This window comes from Leptodactylus fuscus, chromosome 2, assembly GCF_031893055.1.
Source record: "Leptodactylus fuscus isolate aLepFus1 chromosome 2, aLepFus1.hap2, whole genome shotgun sequence".
In the NCBI taxonomy this organism is placed as follows: domain Eukaryota; kingdom Metazoa; phylum Chordata; class Amphibia; order Anura; family Leptodactylidae; genus Leptodactylus; species Leptodactylus fuscus.
In genome coordinates this window covers 248,375,182-248,380,603 of record NC_134266.1, presented here as the reverse complement: position 1 = coordinate 248,380,603, position 5,422 = coordinate 248,375,182, and positions in this window count along the sequence as shown.

Below are 5,422 nucleotides of genomic sequence, written 5' to 3'. Positions count from 1 at the left end.
AAGAGTTGTACTTTAAGGGTCCATTCACACAGAAGAATTTGGTGTGGAATTTCAGCACTGAAAAAAAAAAAAGCCTCCCGTTGACTTCAATGGGTTCCTTTCACAAAAAGGCTTTCTTTTCAGCACGGAAATTCCACACCAAATTCCTCACCGTTTTCCTCCGTGTGAATGGACCCTTAGGCTAAGGCCCCACGTAGTGAAATGCAGAAAAAAAAGCGGTGGAAACACATGTTTTTTGTGCAATGTTTTTCATTGCATTTTTGCAGAGTTTTCCTCTGCGGACTTTGTCCTTATAATATCTATAGATAAAATGACAGAGTTTCCACAGGTATAATTGACAAATGGTTTTGAAAATGCAGATTTTCGCTTTTCTGTTGCATTTTTTTTTTTTTTTCTTCTCCTTGGCTTTTGCAATGTGGTGCTTGCCTTAGTCATAGCCTACGTTTACTTGGTGTCGGGATGTGTATGGTTTGGGTCTTTTTTTGTTTTTGTCCCCTCTCACTGTGAAAATACATGTAAAAATGCATTTATTTTTTATATAAAAAGCTTTTTTGAGGGGGGAGACATTGTGCGAAACCTCCTTCCACTTGCTCACCCAGCACCCATACTCCCTGCTCACATCCTCAGGACCTAGCATGCTGCACTGGAGCAGAATTTAGTTGAACGTATATTAAATGGAGTCCACTCCTGAGTTCAGTCTCTAGGGAGCAATTTCATTGTAGTCTAGGCCTCCTGGGCGTCCAGGGTTACAACTGGTTGAGAAAACAAGCGATTTGGGCAAGTCGAATTTTACATTTCAGGGGAGACAAGTGGCTACCAGAGGTGTCTGGCAGCAGCTTATTCTTTATATCTTAGAACACTATATGACTGTCTTATAATATAAAAAAAACCTCATATAGTGTTCTATAAGGACATGAAGGGTAAGCTGCCGCTCATCTCATGAATGATGAAATTCAACTTGCCAATCCTTCCTTTTCCTCCAAAGTTGTGTTGAGGAAGGGTTGGGAAGCCCCATCGGCTGGTTTGTCTTGTCTTTTCTCTGTTTATGGGTGGTCTTTATTTAGAATGGTAAGAACATAAAATAAATATTATCTGATTAGATAAAGTGGATGGTGATGGACGCTCTATAAAACCTGAATTATATTGCTGTTCCTCAGTGTTATCTGTGCAACTATTGTGGCTGAATGTTTCGATGACATTTCTTCAGACAAATGTAATATGGCCACATTTCACGGTTTGTCACAGCTCCTTGCAGGGTTGCCTCTGTCCTATGGTTGTTGCACTGTAGAGATTTCTAAGCATTTTGGAATATCCCATTATTGGGCTTGATTCACATGACCTCGTTTTGGCTGCGAAATTTAGTCCGTGTGTGAAGGATTTACCAACCTGAAGACTATGCAGGGAGATGGCCTAACAGTATAGATATTATACTGTCCTGTATGGTAATCCCTGCAGGACACCTTTATATAGGGAGGCAGGGACTTCAACATCATCCACGACTGGAATCTGTCTCGCAGCATAGTGTTCAGGGTGGTAAACCTGGCGCAAAGGTTTTATGCTCAAAACTTGTGAAACCAGCCTTATTCACAGACCTGATGTACTTTTTTTTTCTTTGTTAACCCTTAAGTACTATTATGATGTCTATACTACACCACTATCCTACACATCATTATGATGGACACCATGATGGTACTTAAGGGTTAAGGTAACAGTAGGACATATAGGGCCCCTATATTGGTTCGCAAAGAGAACATTTGGAAAGGTGTTAACTAAAAGTAACCAGCCCATGGCGCGGTCTTTGTTATGGCTCACATGAGCTTTCCAGTTGTCTTTGAAATCGAACATTTTGGAATATTGTATATTCGCTTCTGTGTGATGTATTGGTTTATGACCGATTTAATATTCATCTGTAAATGCTTTACTATATAATGGCTCATGAAATACTGAGGTAAGTGTCTAAGATGTTTCTTATTGTCTACATAGTGTTTTGTTTTTGATAGTTTGTGTCATGTGAATGTAGATGAGTTAAATGAATTAGCATGTGCCCAATGTTTGGATAGAAATTTCTATACAATATACTTTCTATACCAGTTTTCTAACATACAAAGCATAAGTCACAGTTTATTTTTTTTTTTTTTTTGCAAATTGGGCTTTTGCACACAAAAAATTAGCAACTTTTTGTTTTCTGAACCGCTCTTGCCACATTTCTAAAAAAGGTGGGGCAGGGGTTGTATCCATCGTAACATTCGATATATGGTGTGCCAAATAAGAGGCAAACCCTCTGCTAGTTTTGGGTCCTTGAAGAATGGTTTTGGTAATGTCAATTTTCATAAAGCTTACCCCAGAGTACGTGTGGGGGGAGAGGTAAACTAACTTCTCAACAAAATTTCCATAATCGGTAATATAGGTGAAATTTAGTTATGCCATGAGGCTGTTGTCAGGCTGAATGTGCAGCAGGGAAAAGGACCCCTCATTCTTGGGATCGGTCAGACCCCTCCACCAATCAGGTGTTTATCCTCTATCTTTTAGGATAAATATTTTTCGTGACATAACCACATAATATTTCTTCTGTCCACTATCATGCCGTTTTCCTCCAGAGTCCCCCATTACCTCCTAAACTGATATTCACAAACGCTCTCCTAAATCTGTCTCCAAGATAGATTGAATCAGCTGCATCCATAAAAGTCTATATGGAGAGTGGATGGGAGAGGAGAGAAGGGACTCTGGCAGCCAAGAGGGAAGTTCTTCAGTACTGTCATGTCCTGTTGAAAACTGTTCAATGCCCTTTTGCGATTAGCACCTCCTTGTATGGAAATCAGAAATACACATCGGAGTGTAGCAGAAGATCAAGTGACCAAGCTTCCTTTGGATCCCTTTCTGTGTGAATCCATGTTGGAAAGGGACAGTTGAGATCTAAGAAACTGTGAGTGAAAGATGGTCACCGATGCTGCATTAGCCAGGCCTTTATTTCAAAGATTGCCCACCCTGTGTTGGTATTGAGAATATACAGTGTTGGCCAAAAGTATTGGCACCCCTGCAATTCTGTCAGATAATACTCATTTTCTTTCAGAAAATGATTGCAATCACAAATTCTTTGGTATTATCTTCATTTAATTTGTCTTCAATGGAAAACCACAAAGAGAATTGTCAAAAAGCCAAATTGGATATAATTCCACACCAAACATAAAAACGGGGGTGGACAAAAGTATTGGCACTGTTTGAAAAATCATGTGATGCTTCTCTAATTTGTGTAATTAACAGCACCTGTTACTTACCTGAGGCACCTAACAGGTGATGGCAATAACTAAATCACACTTGCAGCCAGTTGAAATGGATTAAAGTTGGCTCAACCTCTGTCCTGTGTCCTTGTGTGTACCACATTGAGCATGGAGAAAAGAAAGACCAAAGAACTGTCTGAGGACTTGAGAAGCAAAATTGTGAGGAAGCATGAACAATCTCAAGGCTACAAGTCCATCTCCAAAGACCTGAATGTTCCTGTGTCTACCGTGCGCAGTGTCATCAAGAAGTTTAAAGCCATGGCACTGTGGCTAACCTCCCTAGATGTGGACGGTAAAGAAAAATTGACAAGAGATTTCAACGCAAGATTGTGCAGATGGTGGATAAAGAACCTCGACTAACATCCAAACAAGTTCAAGCTGCCCTGCAGTCCGAGGGTGCAACAGTGTCCACCCGTACGATCTGTCGGCGTCTGAATGAAAAGGGACTGTATGGTAGGAGACCCAGGAAGACCCCACTTCTTACCCAGAGACATAAAAAAGCCAGGCTGGAGTTTGCCAAAACTTACCTGAGAAAGCCAAAAACGTTTTGGAAGAATGTTCTCTGGTTAGATGAGACAAAAGTAGGAAAAGGCCTCAACATAGAGTTTACAGGAAAAAAAAAAAAAAGAGGCCTTCAAAGAAAAGAACACGGTCCCTGCAGTCAAACATGGCGGAGGTTCCCTGATGTTTTGGGGTTGCTTTGCTGCCTATGGCACTGGACTGCTTGACCGTGTGCATGGCATTATGAAGTCTGAAGACTACCAACACATTTTGCAGCATAATGTAGGGCCCAGTGTGAGAAAGCTGGGTCTCCCTCAGAGGTCATGGGTCTTCCAGCAGGACAATGACCCAAAACACACTTCAGGTCAGCACTAGAAAATGGTGGTGAGAGAAAGCACTGGAGACTTGTAAAGTGGCCAGCAATGAGTCCAGACCTGAATCCCATAGAACACCTGTGGAGAGATCTCTTGATGGCAGTTTGGAGAAGGCCCCCTTCACATCTCAGGGGGGACCTGGAGCAGTTTGCTGGAATTTTAGACCATTCTTCTTTGGCAGAGCATTGTAAGAAACTCATTGATGGTTACCGGAAGCGGTTGTGCGCAGTTATTGTGTCTAAAGGTTGTTCTACCAAGTATTAGGCTGAGGGTGTCAATACTTTTGTCCGGCCCCTTTTTGGAGTTTTGTGTAAAATGATCAATGATTTGACTTTTTTTTTCATTCTCTTGTGTTTTTTCATTGCAAGCAAAATAAATGAAGATATTTAATACCAAAGAGTTTGAGCTTGCAATCATGTTCTGGAAGAAACTGAGTATTATCTGACAGAATTGCAGGGGTGCCAATACTTTTGGCCAACAGTGTAAGGTGTGATCAGGAAGAAACTTCCAACTAAAAATGATCCTCTGGATTTAAAGTTCTTGACCAAAGTAGCCAGAGGAGGATATCCGGAATCTGTCTCATGAACAGGTAGTGCACCGTCAAGGAAGGAAGAGGGGGGGGGGGGGGGGACTACAGCTGAAAACCACAGAAATGTCCAACTAATATGTGACTGCAGAGGCCAATCATCGGCCTCCGTGAAGGACACGGGATGTGTCTACAACCCCTGGCAAAAATTATGGAATCGCCAGTCCCTGAGGATGTTCCTTCAATTGTTTAATTTTGTAGAAAAAAAACCGCAGAGCCATGAAAAAAAACTAAAGGCATTGCATATGGCAACTTTCTGGCTTTAAGAAGCACTAAAAGAAATCAAGAAAAATATTTGTGGTAGCCAGTAACAGTTACATTTTTAGAACTAGCACAGGGAATAAATCATGGAATCACTCAATTCTGAAGAAAAAAATATGGAATCATGAAAAACAAATAACACTCCAACTAGGACTTTGTTGCACCACCTCTGGCTTTTATAACTGCTTGTGGACTCTGAGGCATTGACTACATGAGTGATGAACCTTACTCTTTATCAATCTGGCTCCAGCCTTCTCTCATTGCTGTGGCCAGATCAGCCTTGTCATGGACCTTTCTTTAATCTTCACCACAGATTTTCAATCGGATTGAGATTCGGACTGTTTGCAGGCCATGACATTGACCTTATGTGTCTTTCTTCAAGGAATGTTTTTGCTCTATGGTAAGATGCATTATCGTTTTGC